Raw genomic sequence first — 20,927 nt, 5'->3', positions numbered from 1 at the left:
CGCGAAATGCCTTTTCGATGATAATCGTGGTGAACACAAGATGATCACATACACACAAGATCCCCAAACATGTCAACTCAAAGTGTACTTAAGCTCAGCTTAAAGGAATTTAATGTTAAAATACCGCCCAGGTATAACAATCATAAATTCATGTTAAATAATACAATTTTAGCATGGTCTCAAAAAAATGATTGCAGCAAACTAAAACAGGTGTGTGTGTGTGTGTGTGTGTGTGTGTGTGTGTGTGTGTGTGTGTGTGTGTGAGAGAGAGAGAGAGAGAGAGACAGAGTGAGTCTGGGCGTGTACGTCAGTCTGGGTTTGTCTCTCAGGTGTGTGGGGGGGGGTCTGGGGGGGGTCTCTCAGGTGTGTGTGTGGGGGGTCTGGGTGTGTCTCTCAGGTGTGTGTGTGTGGGGGTCTGGGTGTGTCTCTCAGGTGTGTGTGGGGGGGTCTGGGTGTGTCTCTCAGGTGTGTGTGGGGGTGTCTGGGTGTGTCTCTCAGGTGTGTGTCAGTCTGTGTGTGTCTCTCAGGTGTGTGTGTCTGGGGAGTGTCTGAATGTGTCTCTCAGGTGTGTGTGTGGGGGGGGTGTCTGGGTGTGTCTCTCAGGTGTGTGTGTGTGGGAGGGGTCTGGGTGTGTCTCTCAGGTGTGTGGGGGGGCCTGGGTGTGTCTCTCAGGTGTGTGTGTGTCAGTCTGTGTGTGTCTCTCAGGTGTGTGTGTGGTGGGGGTGTCTGTGTGTGTCTCTCAGGTGTGTGTGGGGGTCTGGGTGTGTCTCTCAGGTGTGTGTGTCAGTCTGTGTGTGTCTCTCAGGTGTGTGTGTCTGGGGGGGTGTATGAATGTGTCTCTCAGGTGTGTGTGTGGGGGGGGTGTCTGGGTGTGTCTCTCAGGTGTGTGGGGGGGCCTGGGTGTGTCTCTCAGGTGTGTGTGTGTCAGTCTGTGTGTGTCTCTCAGGTGTGTGTGTGTGGTGGGGGTGTCTGGGGGTGTCTCTCAGGTGTGTGGGGGGGTCTGGGTGTGTCTCTCAGGTGTGTGTGTCAGTCTGTGTGTGTCTCTCAGGTGTGTGTGTCTGGGGGGGTGTATGAATGTGTCTCTCAGGTGTGTGTGTGTGGGGGGTGTCTGGGTGTGTCTCTCAGGTGTGTGTGTGTGGGAGGGGTCTGGGTGTGTCTCTCAGGTGTGTGTGTCGGGTGTCTGGGTGTGTCTCTCAGGTGTGTGGGGGGGCCTGGGTGTGTCTCTCAGGTGTGTGTGTGTGTCAGTGTGTGTGTGTCTCTCAGGTGTGTGTGTGTGTGCTGGGGGTGTCTCTCAGGTGTGTGTGGGGGGGTCTGGGTGTGTCTCTCAGGTGTGTGTGTCAGTCTGTGTGTGTGTCTGGGGGGTGTCTGAGCGTGTCTGTCAGGTGTGTGTGTGTGTGTGTGTGTGTGTGTGTGTGAGAGAGAGAGAGAGAGAGAGAGAGAGAGAGTGTGTGTCTGGGTGTGTCTCTCAGGTGTGTGGGGAGGTGTCTGGGTGTGTCTTAGGTGTGAGAGAGAGAGAGAGAGAGAGAGAGTTTGGGTGTGTCTCAGGTGTGTGTGTGTGTGAGAGAGAGAGAGAGAGAGAGAGAGAGAGAGTCTGGATGTGTCTCAGGTGTGTGTGGGGGGTGTCTGGGTGTCTCTCAGGTGTGTGTGAGAGTCTGGGTGTCTCAGGTGTGTGTGTGAGAATCTGGGTGTGTCTCCCAGGTGTGTGTGTGTGTGTGTGTGTGTGTCAGTCTGGGTGTCTCTCAGGTGTGTGTGTGTGAGAGTCTGGGTGTGTGTGTGTGAGGCCCATAAAATATTGAAATAGGAGCTCAGTCTTTCTAAACTAGCTAACGATGGATCAAAGGAAGATAGCTGTGGCTCCAGAGACAGTCCGTCACCGGAATTCTAACACATTCCGATGCCCTCAGAGACAGAAAATACTCTCACATAAGTAAATATGGTTTGACTTGTTGTATATGTGATCTAATGCAGACTTGTGAGCCTTCACACATTTGCCTGCCAGTTCAGTATTTTAACCTTGGAGCACACTGGTACAACTTACTGCTCAAAAATATATCGGACAAAATCAAGCCAAATCTGGAGTGATTGACAGACCTACAGGCGTTTTGAACTCGGATATTAACTGACTCCCTGGGACCTCGTGCATCCTAGCTAAATTTTCCCACTTTAAAAACAAAAAAAGAAAAGCAGAAACTTCCACTTCTATCATGATCAATGGAGAAATCACTGGAGTTCATTACTGTGAAATAAAAATCATAAAAAAAGATGATTTTTTTGACTAAAAAAATCATGACTAAAAAAGATGAGCAGCTTTAACACTCCTCAATCAACATACAGTATTATTTTGGCCTTATAGCGGCCATACACTATATATAAACAGCACTGTAAGCCATCAGCCATCTTGCATATTAATGAAATCGAAACCTAAAGTCAGTGAAATATACACTCGCTGGCCACTTTATTAGGCACCCCCATCCACCTGCTGTTTCATGCAGTTCTCTAATCAGCCGATCCCTTCACAGCAGCACAATGTATAAAATCATGCAGATACAAATCAAGAGCTTCAGTTAACGTTCACTTCAAACATGAGAATGGAAAAAAGTGTGATCTCAAAGTGTGGCATGGGTGTTGGTTTGAGCCAGATGGACTGGTTTGAGGATGTCCGAGACCACTGATTTCCTGGGGTTTTCACACACGACAGTCTCTAGCGTTTACACAGAATGGTGCAGAAAACAAAAAACATCGAAGGAGTGACAGTTCTGTGGGTGGAAACAAACACCTTGTTGATAAGAGAGCTCAGAGGAAAATAGCCAGATTGGTTCGAGCTGCCGGGAAGGATACAGCAACTCATAGCAACTCTTTACAACCGTGGTGAGCAGAAAAGCATCTCAGCATGCAACAGCAGAACAACACATTGGGTTCCGCTCCTGCAGCCAAGAACAGGAATCTTAAAATCAAGAACAAGTTCCTATTAAAGTGGTCGGTGAGTGTATGTACTACCAAATAACCAATGTATCACATTGTATGAAAAAAGGAAAGGCCTGATGCAGATGACGTACAGTATACAATAAACACTTTATCAATTCCAGGAAGCAATATATTTTGTTAAAAGAAATCTCACAAAGCAGATCAACATGGAGGATATGACCAAAAGTCAAATCTTGACCCAATGACAGCCTGCGTTAATTCTTCTTCTTCTTTTGGCTGCTCCTGATTAGGGGTCGCCACAGCGGATCTTTCGTCTCCATTGCTTCCTGTCTTCCACATCCTTCTCTACCACACCTGCCACTTTCATATCCTCTCTCACCACATCCATGTATCTCCTCTTTGGCCTTCCTCGTTTTCGTTTGCCTGGCAGCTCCATCCTCAGTATTCTCCTTCCAACATGCTCTGCATCTCTTCTCAGGATGTGCCCATACCATCTCAGTCTCATCTCTCTTAGCTTAATTCCCAAGCTCTCCACATGTGCTGTCCCTCTGATGTGCTCGTTCCTTATCCTGTCCAATCTTGTCACTCCCATCGCAAACCTTAACATCCTCAACTCCACCACCTCCAACTTTGCCTCCTGTCTCTTCGTTAAGGGTACGGTCTCCAGTCCATACATCACAGCTGGTCTCACCACTTCTTATACATCTTACTTTTCACTTTTGCTGGGACTTTCCTCTCACAAATGACTCCTGAAATCCTTCTCCAACTGCTCCACCCTGCCTGCACTCTCTTTCTCACCTCACTATCTCAGAACCCCATTTTCCTGCACAGTTGACCCCAGGTACTTGAATTCACCAACTTTCTTTACGTCTGCTCCTTGCATCTTCACTACACTCTCATCCCCATTCTCATTGATGCACATGTATTCTGTTTTGCTCCTGCTCACCTTCCTTCCTCTTCGTTCCAATGCATACCTCCATCTCTCCAAACCCAACTCAACCTCCTTTCTACTTTCACCACATATCACAATATCATCCGCAAATATCATGTTCCATGGTGACTCTTGCCTCACTTCGTCCGTCAGGCTATCCATCACTATGGCAAACAAAAAAGGACTCAAAGCAGATCCTTGATGGAGTCCCACCTTCACCTTGAACCATTCAGTTGTTCCAACTGCACACCTCACTGCTCTCATATATGTCTTGCACCACTCTAATATACTTCTCATTCATGCCACTCTTTCTCATACAACACCATAACTCATCTCTCGGCACTCTATCGTATGCCTTCTCCAGGTCTAGACAGCCTGCATTAATTATCTCATTCTCATTATCTCTAGCCACTTTATCCTGTCCTACAGGGTCGCAGGCAAGCTGGAGCCTATCCCAGCTGACTACGGGCAAAAGGCGGGGTACACCCCGGACAAGTCGCCAGGTCATCACAGGGCTGACACATAGACACAACCATTCACACCTACGGTCAATTTAGAGTCACCAGTTAACCTAACCTGCATGTCTTTGGACTGTGGAGGAAACCGGAGCACCCGGAGAAAACCCACGGGGACACGGGGAGAACATGCAAACTCCGCACAGAAAGGCCTTCATCGGCCACGGGGCTCGAACCCGGACCTTCTTGCTGTGAGGCAACAGCGCTAACCACTACACCACCGTCCCGCCCACTTCTTTTAAATGTGAAAAATAATCTAGGCTGAATCATATAAACTTGACAAGAGACATTTATGTGAAATACAACATTTCTTGCTGTTTTAGCAAGTAAAACAGTCCATGCTGTCATTAATGTTGAGCTTTACGATCACATGACCCACAAAAAATGAAACGAGTAAAACTCATAATGAATTTGCATTAGTTTTGCAGATGAAGCTCTTATATAAGTCAGTAGGTGGCACGTTTTTCCCCCTATTCAAGCTTGTGTATTTATTTAGCCTCCACTCTCACTATTCCCGACAGCGCAACATCAGCTCTCTGGGGACAAAACCAGCATGTAAACGTCTGTGCAACTGTGGATGCTACGTGATGCAGGCAAAACACACATCCACACACACACACGTACTTGATTTCTCTCCAGAGAGGTAGGGATTTATCCGCCGTCATTAAGGCAGTATTATAAATCACAGGACAGTTCCATGGGCTGAGAATTATTCAAGGCAACTTCTAGAGTATGCCAGAATAAACCGTCTGAGCAAGCTATCAAGTCTAACCAAACATATAAAGCTGAGCAGAACGGCCTGTAAGGATTCCAGGAAAGAAAAAAATAAGCATTCCTTCAACTTTGCCCAGCATTTTCAAGAGAAATTAGTATATATAGATAATTGCAGTGTGGTTTTTGGACACTTTCTGTGTTGTGTTTCACCCATTTTTCACATTTCATATGTAGTTCATTTTCATTCTCATATATACACACATTGTTGTGTGCTATTTTCTTCTTCTTCTTCTTCCAGCTGCTCCCATTAGGGGTCACCACAGCGGATCTGTTCTGCATATTTGATTTGGTGAAGGTTTTACACCGGATGCCCTTCTTGACGCAACCCTCCCCGATCTATCCGGGCTAAGGCCCCCGTCAGCTATGGGGTTCAAACCCAGAACCTTGTACCTAACCACTACACTACACTACCGTGCCGCCCATCATCCTCGTGTGCTGTTTTGCTCATTTAACCCTTTGATGCAAAACGTGTCAAAAGTGACCCGGCTGAGTTTTTATCTTCTATATCTTTGCAATAAATTAATCCCATAATTCAGTATTCAAGGTATTCCTCAATTAACTTGTTTTTGATCATCATCTCATCTCATCTCATTATCTCTAGCCGCTTTATCCTTCTACAGGGTCGCAGGCAAGCTGGAGCCTATCCCAGCTGACTACGGGCGAAAGGCAGGGTACACCCTGGACAAGTCGCCAGGCCATCACAGGGCTGACACATAGACACAGACAACCATTCACATTCACACCTACGGTCAATTTAGAGTCACCAGTTAACCTAACCTGCATGTCTTTGGACTGTGGGGGAAACCGGAGCACCCGGAGGAAACCCACGCAGACACGGGGAGAACATGCAAACTCCACACAGAAAGGCCCTCGCCGGCCCCGGGGCTCGAACCCAGGACCTTCTTGCTGTGAGGCGACAGCGCTAACCACTACACCACCGTGCCGCCCCTGTTTCTATGATATACTTTTGGAATAAATTCATTTTGTCATTTACTTTTCCAAATATGCAGTAAATATCTTGTTTTTGTTTAGCACAAATCATCATTTTTATTTTTCCTTTCTTAAGTTATGAACAAGCACAGCTTTTGTAATTCTACATCAAGTTTACACACATGGGTCAGAACCGACCCGCATGCATTTACTCCAGCGTTTGGTGGGAACTGTGAATTGTGCTTGTGTCAGACATTTCACAGCTCAGCTCAGCACAGCGCCCTTTGCCCATCTAATACATGTAAGTAATGTTTTTCAATTGTTCTAACATTACCTTAGAAAAAAATTGATTATGTTTAGGTTACCTTGAGAGTGAGTAGATTACTTGTCAGAAAGTTACAAGTAATTACTATTAGCTACCGAGCTGTTGACATATTCTACTTTAGTTAGCTAATTTTATTGTAGTTGGCTTAGCTAACTCATCTCATCTCATTATCTCTAGCCACTTTATCCTTCTACAGGGTCGCAGGCAAGCTGGAGCCTATCCCAGCTGACTATGGGCGAAAGGCGGGGTACACCCTGGACAAGTCGCCAGGTCATCACAGGGCTGACACATAGACACAGACAACCATTCACACTCACATTCACACCTACGCTCAATTTAGAGTCACCAGTTAACCTAACCTGCATGTCTTTGGACTGTGGGGGAAACCGGAGCACCCGGAGGAAACCCACGTGGACACGGGGAGAACATGCAACCTCCACACAGAAAGGCCCTTGCCGGCCACGGGGCTCAAATCCGGACCTTCTTGCTGTGAGGCGACAGCGCTAACCACTACACCACCGCGCCGCCGCTTAGCTAACTACATAGTTAATAAATAAATAACTGGCCCCATTCACTGCTAAAGTAATTACTTGAAACAAATTATTATTATAGTATTAAGACATTTAATTTTAAATCACACTTGGATGACCCATGTGTAGTAATATAAAAAGTATTTTTGTTCATAAAGTAGGAAAGAAAAAATTAAATTAATGATTTGTGGTAATTAAAAACAAGATATTTAAAGAATACTTGGAATATTCAATCATAAAATAAATTGATTTCAAAAGATAGAGCAAAGAAAAACTCAGTCAGCATGAAATAACCTGGAAAATGAATGCGGGTCATTTTTGACCCATGTTGTGCATTAGAAGGGGTGTGCATATGTTTTGCATCAAAGGGTTAAAAAGACGCAGTCCTTCATTTACATGGTTTCAAATGTGATTCCATGATTACTTTGCCAGTTAATCCTTCAAACTCTAAAATGAAACCAATTGATCATAAAATAGCACTTGATCCAGCACATTGTATTATTTTGCATTTTATTCCCCCCATACTGTACTGCAGCTGTTAATCGTCTGTAAATTCTGAAGCCACGAGATTTATCAAGCTCATGAAATCCCTTGAAATACTGTAATATTAAGTCCCTAGTTTGTTCCAGTTGTAGAATTAATAAAATAACACCAGTGATTTTTGTTAATTCAGTGTACTCTACACTGTCAGAAATAGGGGTATAGTAGGAGTCCATTTCTGTCCCCCAAGGTACAATCTACACTAATGTACCCCCAAGGGTTTATTATTGAAGTTTTTCACCCACATGACCAAGTCATGTGATGCATCGTTAGGCTGCCATTTTGGACGTCACGGCTCGAATCAGTTTGAATGCGAGGAAGGCGACAAATGAAAAACATAAAAGAAAAAGGAGCGAGATGCAGAAAACACCTTCACTATCCAGCGACGTAGGGCATTTACAGGGCGAGCAGAGGGAGAGGTATTTGCAAAAATTGAGGTTAGCAGGCTTAGAGAACGACGTTTACCTGCTTCCACCAGGATTGTTCACTGACGTACGGAAGTACACGAAGCCCTCGTCTTTACCTGACTTCGGCCCACATGATCTGTATACCTATGTCATTAAAAACCCATCGCCATACACAGGTATTGACCTGAAAGCGTATAAGAGTTTGGATGCCTACAAATATTTTGTGTCAGGCTGGGTAACATGCCTACATCAGTGGGTCGTCCCTGGAGCCGGTGGCCGCCATCTTATTACAGCTAAGGTTTGTTCACATTTTCATTTACTTTCGGTCCTCAGGATAAACAAAATGTTATTAAATATCATTGAAATAACTTCTTAGTCTGTTGAGACATGGCCCGTTATAAATTTGCTGTTACCAGGCAATGACCAAGAACTGTATTATTAGGGTCGGTGTCTGTATTGTAGCAGTGTACTAGCAGCTAGCTGTTAGCACTAGCTAATGTCAACAACATAGTAGCTAGTATGTTACTGTAGCAATGTTTACGTTCAGTCATTTGGATGACTGTTAAAACCTTTCAGTCTCAAGTTTTTCCTTTACTGTATTTACTAGTTTACTGTAATTATGATCCGGCAGCTATTTACACCGGATCCAGTGTAAATAGCTGCCGGAGCGCGCTCCGGAACCTCGGCCGGAGCACTCCGGGAGCAAGCCGGAGCGCGCTGCTTAATTTGAGGGGGAGCAAGCCGGAGCGCGCTGCTTAATTTGAGGGGGAGCAAGCCGGAGCGCGCTGCTTAATTTGAGGGGGAGCAAGCCGGAGCGTGCTGCTTAATTTGAGGGGGAGCAAGCCGGAGCGCGCTCCGGCAGCTATTTACACTGGATCCGGTGTCTGTAACACGTTTTTTTTTTTCAAGCTGGTTCTCCCTCTCTGTCTGCAGTGTTAGTATGTAGCTTGACCTTCAAAATGGCGGACACCGGGGCGTCACGTGACCCTGTGACGTCAGGTGAAAAACCTCAATTGGATCTCAAGGTAACCATGTGTCCCTTTTTAGGGCCAAAAAGGTGTGTGTATGTATGTATTCCCAAGCAGTATATAAAAGGTATTTCCTGTATAAGTACTTTAGTGGGTACTGACCCAGTGACAAGCCATTGTAGCCCTAAAAGTACAATAATGTACTTTATTTTCCAAGAGCGTACTGTAAAATGCAAATGGTACTGTATGAAGGATAAGCTGACCAAGCACTCAGTTGCGATGCTTACAATAAATTCATATCTTTATCTGTAAGTTTATAAGCGGGCGCAACTCTCGTGCAACTTCTGAAGGCCTGAATCATGTGCGCAATTTTAGTAGTAAACCTTTACTGTGTGTTTAACTCAACTCTGAATATGGCCCTAAATAATGTCTTGTTGTTTACGCTTTACGATAACGAGCTGAAGATTAAGCTGGGACTTTCAGGGGTTAATTGTGTGTGGAGGTTTTTGCATGTTAGCGAGAAAGGGACGTTCATTAGAAAGGAGTCATAATATTCTGAAAAACTAATAGAGTGGGAGGAAGTGGAATTAAAATGGGTGGTTTCAGAGAGCAAGCGAGAGATTTAATGAATAGCATAATTGACTGAAATGGCGTCAGTGTTCCAAGTTACTGTCATTTTAAAATTCTGATCAGAAAATACTGAATGGTCACAAGCCTTAGAGGTAAATTGCACTGAAGCTTTAGAGAGAGAAAGAGAGAGAGAGAGAGAGAGAGAGAGAGAGAGAGAGAGACACACTGTTCGCTAGCACAACTCATCATGTCTCTCCTCTAACTTAATGTCTACAGGATTCATTAATATTCAGAGTCACGTGTGACAATTATCTTGGCATATATGCATAATTAAAAGATAAACGGTCAATGAGGTGTTAATGAAATGCTAAAAAAAAAGTGTGAACAAAGAGGCTGCTCTCTTTTCCGTATGAAACTCAAATGCATGCAAGTGTGCAATCCACTGCGACTCGTTCTACGCCGTGCAATGTGAGAACAGCTTTTTTCTTCCCCTGATTGTTATTTCAATAGGCTTTGTAAAGGATCGTTTTACTGCATTCAGGTTTGTCTTTTTTCCATGTGCAGAATTTCAAAGAGGCTGAAAGAAAGACGAGAGCAGGAGAGTTCACAAAGCAGGATGACAGAACGGCCTTTTGTTTTTAATCTCAGCCTTAAAAATGATCACCGATTGTACATTAGATGGATTTATTAATATACACCCACCTGCCCGCTGTTTTAGGCGGTTCTCTAAATCAGCCAATCCCTTGACAGCAGGAGCACGATGCATAATAAAATCAGGCAGATACAAATCAAGAGCTTCAGTTCATGTTCACTTCAAACATCAGAATGGGAAAAATTGTGATCTCAAAGTGTGACTGACTTTCTTTCTTTCTTTCTTTCTTTCTTTCTTTCTTTCTTTCTTTCTTTCTTTCCCTGTGGCATGGGTGTTGGTTTGAGTCAGATGGACTGGTTTGAGTGTTTCAGAAACTGCTGATCTCCTGGGGCTTTCACACGCAACAGTCTCTAGAGTTTACACAGAATGGTGCGAAAAACAAAAAACATTGAGTGAGTGAGCGACAGTTCTGTGGGTGGAAACAAACGCCTTGTTGATAAGAGAGGTCAGGGGAAGATAGCCAGATTGGTTCGAGCATTTTTGTCAGGAAGGATATAGTAAATCATAGCAACTCTTTACAACCGTGGTGAGCAGAAAAGCATCTCAGCATGCAACAGCAGAAGACCACACTGGGTTCCACTCCTGCAGCCAAGAACAGGAATCTTGGAATCAGGAACAAGTTCCTATTACAATGGCCAGCGAGTGTACAGTAGGTTTTAAGACACATTGCATAATTACGGACAACAGAGCTGTTGGATTCTCAAAACCCAAAATAAATTAAAACTAGATGAGATCTCATCTCATCTCATTATCTCTAGCCGCTTTATCCTGTTCTACAGGGTCGCAGGCAAGCTGGAGCCTATCCCAGCTGACTACGGGCGAAAGGCGGGGTACACCCTGGACAAGTCGCCAGGTCATCACAGGGCTGACACATAGACAACCATTCACACTCACATTCACACCTACGGTCAATTTAGAGTCACCAGTTAACCTAACCTGCATGTCTTTGGACTGTGGGGGAAACCGGAGCACCCGGAGGAAACCCACGCGGACACGGGGAGAACATGCAAACTCCGCACAGAAAGGCCCTCGCCGGCCACGGGGCTCGAACCCGGACCTTCTTGCTGTGAGGCGACAGCACTAACCACTACACCACCGTGCCGCCCCTAAATGAGATCTTTTATTCCATTTATTCTGCAACAGGAAAAAAGAACAGTTCAAAGAAATCATTAAAAGCAAGATAACATTCATGTCCATGATGACATTCCACCACGACTGTAGCTATAAATGGACAAAAAGTATCTTTTTTTTTTAAATTCGCAAATCACTGTGGGAAAAGAGGAATAAAAAGACTGTTGATGGAAGATGCAGTAGCTTCTTGTTGCGCATCCACCGCAACATTGATCCAACAACAGCACACCCTAAAGTGTTTTTATTCCTTAAGTACTTTAATGCTCACTCTACTGTTGCAATGTTATGTAAAGCTATAAGCAGATATTGTATTTCAGGCAATACGACTATGGTACTTTTTATTTTCCTGAAGAACAATGATTTGTAACCAAGCACCTCTCCTGAACCCATTTTATTAAAACATAACCCTTGGCATTTACATCCTATGCATTTAACTGCTCAGGAAATGGCATTATTGGCAAGGAGGAATGAAGACGTTGGGAAAGAAATTGGTGCTAGGAGACAGTGATGGAGGGCTTGCCAGATACACCCGCATATCTCCACATAATTGAGGTGCGTCCGTGGCCGCAGTGATGGATATAGCTGTTTGTCTTCCTCCAAGCTGAGAGAACAGCAAATCACTTTAAAGATGATTGAGGGTCATTTGTTTAAAAAAAGAAAAGAAAAGAAAAAAAAAATCCTACCCATTCAAAAGAGGCAATAACTTTGGAATGACCTTCCACTATGGAGCAATGTGTGCTGCATAACGCGGATTCATTCGCCACGTTTATGTGAAGATATTCAAAGCTCACTATTGTTTTAACTGGAGAGCTCAGCTGTAGTGTCGCTTTGTGCTCGTGTTGCGCCAGGCCATGCTGGGGTCATTTAATCATCCACAAAGCGCTAAGAACTTTCTACGAAGGCCATATATATGTATTTATTCTATCCACATTCACTGGATATGAGCAATCACGCACTCTGATTGGCTACTCTACTACGAGGATATCAGCTCATGTACCGTGAGTAGAGAAAAACAAAATGGCGGAGTGAACCAACATAAAAACTCTACTTGAAAACAACCCCCCCCCCCCCCCAAAAAAAAGGGGAAAAAAGCAACAAAATATGGAAGAAAAGTATTTGATGGTAAGAACGTATCTTTTTTTATTTTTCAAGGATTATTATTATAGCATTTTCACAAATTGCTCCTGTCATTTCGCCAGTTTGTTTAAATTCTAAGCGGAAATGTTTTTGTCGGATGTTTTGTATAAAGTTTTTATATATCGAATTTGCTAAAAATAAAAACGCTCTGTTTCTCAAAATCCAGTGAATGTGGACAGAATAAAACAGTTAGTCCACTCAGGCCATGTACACACGTAGCCGGGTATTTTTAAAACCGAACATTTTCCCCCCCTCTGTTTATAAAAATGTTTTATCCACACCACCTCGTCTTCAAAAAAAATCCCTTCCACACATAACCGAACATCTGCGTTTTCAATCACATTCATAAGCATTCCAAACCTGTAGATGGCATCATTTCCCCAAATCCTACCCCCTAATCACATCAGAATAGCCCTCTGTTGGGGTAAATCACCGACCGCAATGTTGTCCGTCGCCTGTGCTCTTGGAGCAGTAGTTGGGCTTCTAAAATTAAACATGTAAATAGCACCTGCACAATAATTAACGCTTTCAAGGCACTACTCCGATCCATTACTCTTTGTCCATGCTTAATCTGGCTTCTGCAGTAAACAAAGGTCGCACGTTTGACGTCAGGGCAGATTTGTTGTCATTTTTTTGGCGCAGATTGTGACGTTCTAAAACGCAAAACTCCGGTTATCTCTGTCTACACGAAAAGGCATACACGGAGTTTTCAAAAATCTTCACTTTGCCCGGAGTTTTTTAAAATATTCGTTTTTGATGTGTTTTCATGTGGATGACAGGCCAAAACGTAGAAAAATATCTTCGATTTAGCAGATACCCGGCTACGTGTGGTCGGGGTCTCAATCTCATCATACATGGCTTATAGCCAACTCAGTGCTATGCGCCTCGTCGATTATCAGCTCATGTACAACCCTATTTCGTGGAATAACTTAAATGTACACCTCCCCATCCATCCACTTTATTAGGAACACCTGTCCACCTGCGCATTAATGTAGCGGCAGTACGATGCATAAAATCAGGCAGGTAAACGTCAAGAGCTTCAGTTAATGTTCATGTCCAACAACAGAATGGGGGGGGTCTGATCTCTGTGACTTTCACTGTGGCATGGGTGTTGGTGACAGATGGGCTGGTTTGAGTATTTCAGAAACTGCTGATCTCCTGGGATTTTCTCTCTCTCTCTCTCTCTCTCTCTCTCTCTCACACACACACACTTTCAATGAAACTCGACAGTTATAGACTGGAAAAAATTGAACCCCGATGTGGTCTTCTGCTCTTGTAGCCCATCAACCTCAAGGTTTGATGATGTGTTGTACTTTGAGATGCTTTTCTGCTCACCACGCTTGTAAAGAGCTATTATTTGGAGTTACTACAGTATATCCTTCTTGGCAGCTCGAACCAATCTGTGTAAACTCCATATGAATCACTCTATCACTCTTCGATAAATCTGGATAGTGGCATTTACTTCATGACAAAGTAAACAGTAGAGTAGTATCACAAACAGCACAAGCTCAAGGCTCTGTGAGATTTTCCACATCACCAGGTTAAAAATATACGAACCATGACCTTCATGGAAAGTACACGTTTCGGAAAGTTTGCTCCCATGGACAATTTTTTTGCTCAGAATCTTTATTGACACCCGCTGTGGTTTATCAAATGCCATTGACAGACACCACCTTGGCTTCATCAGCATGCAGCGGAGCAGCATTCGCTTCGTGCACAATGGTAATCAGGTCCGCATGACAGCTTCACTGATGACTGTGGTCATCTATCAAAGTGTCTGACTGATGCCTCGCCTTGGGTGAAAACAGATGAGTTTGCAGTCTCTGATTTATTGGCGAAGCAATGTTTGACAGACTGTATTGACACGGTTCACATCATTGGACGCTGATGCTGAGTTAACCAGACAGAGTTTGAAACACTCTGCTCGCACTATTGTTCCACCAATTAGAGGTGATTCATGCTCACCTCACGTACACACAAAACACTGGAGGGATATGATCCAATCTGACTTGAGTGTGATCACTGAACATGCATGGCATAGCATTATAGATTGAGTGCACAGCTAATCAACTGGTTTTATACCACAGTGCCACGTTACGTAATTCAGATATGTTATAAGATGTTGATGTGACAAGACAAATATTAATGCATCTTTCTAAGACATTATTTATTAAACTAAACCAGCTAAAATATGGATCTAAACCTAATAAGAGGGGGAAAAATCATTAATAAAAAAAATACAGATTTGTTGATATGGTGAAGTTTTCTGAATCTGAATCTGCAAAGGGAATTGTATAGTTACTAAAATTGCACTTATAAATAATGTGTCATGTTAAATCAGTAAAAAAAATGTAAATCAGTAGGAAGTCGCTGTGTACGAGGAATAAAATGTTGTTCGTAGAAAATAACAAATGGCTTATATAAATCAACCCCATTGTATTTTATTCCATCCATTACCTGTTGTCGCTTATCCTGTACAGTGTCACAGGCAAGCTGGAGCCTATCCCAGCTGACTATGGGCAAGAGGCAGGGTACACCCTGGACAAGTCGCCAGGTCATCGCAGGGCTGACACATAGAGACCCTTACAGAAAAACCACATGTATTTCACATGTTACCACATGTGGAATACATGGTATCAGATTTTGTAACAGGGCGGAACGGTGGTGTAGTGGTTAGCGCTGTCGCCTCACAGCAAGAAGGTCCTGGGTTCAAGCCCCAGGGCCGGCGAGGGCCTTTCTGTGTGGAGTTTGCATGTTCTCCCCGTGTCCGCGTGGGTTTCCTCCGGGTGCTCCGGTTTCCCCCACAGTCCAAAGACATGCAGGTTAGGTTAACTGGTGACTCTAAATTGACCGTAGGTGTGAATGTGAGTGTGAATGGTTGTCTGTGTCTATGTGTTCAGCCCTGTGATGACCTGGCAACTTGTCCAGGGTGTACCCCGCCTTTCGCCCGTAGTCAGCTGGGATAGGCTCCAGCTTGCCTGCGACCCTGTAGAACAGGATAAAGCGGCTAGAGATAATGAGATGAGATGAGATTTTGTAACATGTGTTACCATGTAGAGCACATGTGGAAAACATGTTACCACGTGTAAAACATTCCCACATGTGATTCACATAAAATTGGGCCAAAACCACGTTTCCCATGTGCAAAACACATTTTCCACATGTGAGAAATCACATGTGAAGTTCATGTGGTTTTTCTGTAAGGGGACAAAAAACCATTCACACCTACAGTCAATTTAGAGCCACCAATTAGCCTAACCTGCATCTCTTTGGACTGTGGGGGAAACCAGAGCACCCAGAGGAAACCCACACAGACACAACATGCAAACTCCACACAGAAAGACCCTCGTCAGTCGCTGGGCTTGAACCCAGAACCTTCTTGCTGTGAGGTGACAGTACTAACCACTACACCACCATGCCGCCGTATTTTATTCCTGTCTCATAATATTTAATGAGCATTTCAGTTTAAGTTCTAGCCAGTGTTTTCATTTAGTGTGGCCTAAAGCTCATGATGTGTTTTGTTTGTTTTTGATCAGTCTAATGTCTCACATAATTTCATTCAGGGGTTCAAATCCCAGAACCCACATCCCAGGGCAGCACGGTGGTGTAGTGGTTAGCACTGTCACCTCACAGCAAGAAGGTTCTGGGTTTGAACCTCATGGCCGACAGGGGTCTTTCTGTGTGAAGTTTGCATGTTCTCCCTGTGTCTGCGTGGGTTTCCTCCACAGTTCAAATACATGCAGATTACGTAAAATATACCCAGTGGGGTTGTACAAGATGGTGCATACTTAGTACCGGTCCCAAGCCCAGATAGATTGAGGAGGGTTGCGTCAGGAAGGGCATCTGGGATGTAAAACCTATGCCAAATCAAACATGTGGAACAGATCCATTGTGGCAACCCCAAATGTACAGGAGCAGCTGGAAGAAGAAGAAGAAGAGGAGGTTCAAGTCCCAGATCTGCCACTGTTACCCCTTTTTGACCAACAGGGAATGGGTTAGCACATGAATGGGTTAGCACAAAATATAGCTTGTTTTTCCAGCATGAACCATGACGACATTAGTAGGTGTGTCATTAGTTTGGAGAGGAAGTGGAACACGCAATGGAGAACACAATGGAAAAGGATACATCTGCAGGAAAAAAAATGGAACAAAAACAAATATCTGCAGTAATAGAACAAAAGCTTGCAGGTCATCAATTTTGCAGTACAGTTTACTCATGCTGTGGATTGTGCAACACCCTCCACTTATGACGCATCTTTGATTACAATGATTCCACTCAAAACTGGTGAAAACAGGTGGGCTGGTTCTTGGTCCTAACTGGCACCAAGGTTCAAAGAATCCTGAACAGAACTGGTTCAAGAACTCATTCCCTGTTTGTTGAAAAGCAAGGCCCATGAGCAAGACCCTTAACGCTATGTGGTCCATGAACGCTGTATCATGGCTGATGCTGCACTTTGTCTGCAAATAAATGGATGACAAAACATGGTATTAAATTGCTATCACTATTTTCTCAACCTATAACCTCATTATGTTACATTTCCATTAGAAAACAGAGCCTGTAAAGTTTTGCACTGTCAGAACGAGAGGAAAAACAACTTAACTCGCTAAGCCAGATAATGACTGGGGATGGCACTTCGCCAGTTAGAATGACTATGCATTATTTAAAACTAGGGAATTTGCTAGCTGTATCAACAACCTGTAATATTGCCTTTGGACTAATTTGGACAACTAGGTGTCAATTTGACACAACTGCCAGGTCTAACAGCTTTCCACATCTACTCTTTTACCATAAGCATACCAAGTGGTGCATCTTTTGACCTGTTGTCCAGTGACCGTGAGCTTGAATATACAAAGGATGCTACAGCCATCTAGATAACATAATATAGTAGTGCTCTCTGAGAAGGAAGGCATTTCTGTCTCTCTCCTGTCAGTCAGAGCAACACTAGTCAATCACCAGTCTTAGAGTTCATGTACAGGGCAGACAGCATGAGCAGCAGTTCAAGAACTTGGTGTTTGATATGAAAGAGTATACAGTTAGGTGGTGGGTGCAAAACAGCAATACCAAATTGAAGATAAAATGGTGAGAATGTGTTATTTTGCTTGGATGAATTTGTGTATTCATGTCCTGAAGTTCCATGCTAATTATAGAAAGAGTGAGTTACATTTTTATTGATTTGCATGCGTTAAATAAATACAATTAGTCATGTTTGTAATGCCTGAAAATTACATTACATGGCATTTAGCAGATGTTCTTTGTACTGTCAGAACGAGAGGAAAAACAACTTAACTCGCTAAGCCAGATAATGACTGGGGATGGAACAGACTCTGGAGGTATGCTGGCCCTAACCCCTTGAGAGCCTGGTAAGCTAGTACCAATGTCTTAAATTTGATACAAGCTGCAATAGGTAGCCAATGTAGGTCAGCAAGCAGAGGGGTGAGATGAGAAGAATGAGGGAGGTTGTAGACCAGGTGAGCTGCAGCATTCTGGATGAGCTGCAGGGGTTTGATGGCAGAAGCTGGAAGGCCAGCAAGGAGAAAGTTGCGAGTTGCAGTAGTCCAAGCAGGAAAGGATCAGTGCTTAGACCAGGAGCTGAGTAGAGTAGGTGGTAAGAAAAGGGCAGATCCTTCGGATGTTGTAGAGGAGGAATCTACATGTCCAGGTCACTGCAGCGATGTTCACTGAGAAGAGTTTGTCATCGAACACAACCCCTAGGTTCTTCACACTGGGTGAAGGAGATTTAGAGATGTCCCCCATGGAGATGACAATGTCCAAGGGTAGAGAGGATAGAACAGAAATGTAGATGACCTCTGTCTTGACTGGGTTGAGCTTCAGGTGATGGTTGTCCATCCAGCTCTGGATGTCACACAGGCAAGCAGAGATGCGAGAGAAGATGTGTGTGTCAGAAGGAAGAAAAGAGAGAAACAGTTGGGTATCATCAGCATAGCAGTAGTAGGATAGACCATGAGCAGAGATATTGGGCCAAGAGATTGGGTGTAGAGGGAGAAGAGAAGTAGACCAAGGACTGAACCTTGAGGGAAACTGGTGGTAAGTGTGTGTGGTGCTGATACAGTACCAGACCAGGTAACCTGGAAGGAGTGACCAGAGAGGTAGGACTTGAATCAGTCTAGGGCTGTCCCACAGATCCCTAGAGCTGATAAGGATGACAGGAGGATGAAGTGAACAGCAGTGTCAAATGCAGCAGAGAAATCAAGGAGGATCAGGACCAAGGAGAGAAAGGCAGCACATGCTGCATGAAGTGCCTCACTGACTGAGAGAAGCACAGTCTCATTTGAGTGTCCGACTCGGAAGCCAGACTGGTGAGGATCCAAGAAGGTGTTCCGTGAGAGAAAAGATGTTGGTTAGTAACAGCACGTTCAAGCGTCTTTGACAGGAAGGGGAGAAGAGAAATAGGGTGGTATTTCTGGATGACAGAGGGGTCAAAGGTGAGTTTTTTCAGCAAAGGGGTGATGTGGGGCCATTTGAAGCTGGAGGGAAAGTATCTGGAGGACAAGGAGGAGTTGATGAGGGAGGTGATAAATGGAAGGATGTCAGGAGTGATGGTCTGGAGGAGAGATGAGGGGATAGGGTTGAGGGCACAGATGGTCAGATGTTGAGGGAGCAGGAGCTGGGAGATATCAGAAGTGGAAAGAGGGAAAAAAGCAGAGAGCAAGGGGATGAGATGGGGGAGGGGAGGCAGGTGTGGTGAAGGAGCTGTGGATGGCTATGATCTTCTCAAAAAAAGACTACAAAGTCCTCTGCAGTGATGGAAGACTGAGGTGCAGGTGGTGGAGAGTTGAGGAGAGAAGAGAAAACAGAGAACAGTCAACAAGGGTTGGAGATGGAAATGTGAATTTTGGAGTGATAAAACTTCATTTTGGTTGATTTGAGCGAGGCTGAGAATTCAGCAAGGAGGGACTGGTAGCAGGAATGGTCAGCAGGGGTCCTGGATTTTCTCCACTTCTGCTCTGCTGCATGGAGACCAATTCTGTAGGAGCAAAGTTTTTCAGACATCCAAGGACTAGGAGGGGAAGATCTTGCTGGCCTGGAGACAAGAGGAGATAATGTGTTCAGTGATGAGGAGAGACAGAAGAGCAGGGAGGATGCAGCAGATTCAGTGGGAAGACTGGCAAAGGATTCAAGTGGGGGGAGGGAGGCAGTGACCAAGGGGGCAAGAGAGGAGGGAGAGAGGGAGTGGAGGTTTCAACGGACTGTAACAGTGGGGGTGGGTGGAGAGGAAGTGGAATGGAGAATGAAATGAAGTGATGGTCGGACAGATGGAGAGGGGTAACTGTGGGATCTGAGGCAGAGCAGGTTCGGAGGAAGACCAGGTCTAGAAGGTGGCCAGCTTTATGGGTTGGAGGAGACTTCAGCAGGGAGAGATCAAAGGAGTGGAGTAGGGGAAGGAAGGCAGCAGAGTGGGAGGCTTCTAGGTGGAGCTTGAAGTCTCCCAGGAGTATCAGTGGGGTGCCATCTTCTGGGAAAATTATGATCCATACTCTATAAACAATGGAGTAGTCATAATAAAGTTATTCCATGAAATTGAGTCATACATGAGCTGATGGCTGATGAAGTGCATAATGCCGAGTTGGCTATAAGCCATGTATGATGAGATTGAGTGGAATAACTGTTTTATTCTATCCACATTCACTGTTTTTTTTTGAGAAACGGAGCATTTTTATGTTTTGGAAATTCGATAAATAAAGACTTTATACAAAACTTCCAACAAAATAATTTCCACTTAAATCAGCTAAATGACAGTAGCAAGTTGTGAAAAATGCTATAATAATAATTATTGAAAAAAAGATACATTCTTACCATCAAATACTTCCATTCCATATTTTGTTGCTTTGTGTTTTTTGGGGTTTTGTTTTCGAGTAGAGTTTTTATTTTGTCCTCGGTTAGATCAGCAAAATGCTCCACCATTTTGTTTTTCTCTACTCACGGTATATGAGCTGATATCCTAGTACTAGAGTCGCCAATCAGAGTGTGAGATTGCTCATATCCAGTAAATGTGGATAGAATAATTGGTAATAGTCAATAATTGTTCATTTCTGAATTTTACGGTTTTGTCCTGTGAGATTTTCTAGTTAGTTCAACGTGAAAGAATTAGCATAAAACCTAAGTTATTTACCGAATGTCTAAAAATCTATGTGACATGGCCTTTTCACCTTTTATCTTGGTAAACAGCACAGTAAAAGAAAAAACCCACATATCTTCTATTCATTGCCCTCTTTAGGAAGGGCCTACTTTGATCTCAGACAAAGGGGAAATTACACCTAATTAGGAGCTCTTTAAAATATTTAATCATTAGATCTGTGGAAAATGGCCAGGCTTAAAGGGCATATCCTGGACCAATTTAGTGTTTTTTTACATGAAAGTATGTCCCTTTACACACTCATCCAGAAGGGTAATTTTGCACAAGGCCATCTGTCTACAGCAGGAAAAAAAAAAAAAAACGCATCTGGAAAAATCCCAAGGGAGTCTGGAGCCATATTGATCCAGATTCATGACGTCACGTGCGGATCCGCCAGCAGGCTGAGAGACCCTGCATGGATTCAGTGAACAGTCTGTGTAGACCCAGTTTAGCAGCT

This window comes from Neoarius graeffei, chromosome 28, assembly GCF_027579695.1.
Source record: "Neoarius graeffei isolate fNeoGra1 chromosome 28, fNeoGra1.pri, whole genome shotgun sequence".
Taxonomy (NCBI): domain Eukaryota; kingdom Metazoa; phylum Chordata; class Actinopteri; order Siluriformes; family Ariidae; genus Neoarius; species Neoarius graeffei.
Note: the sequence above shows the minus strand (reverse complement) of the source record.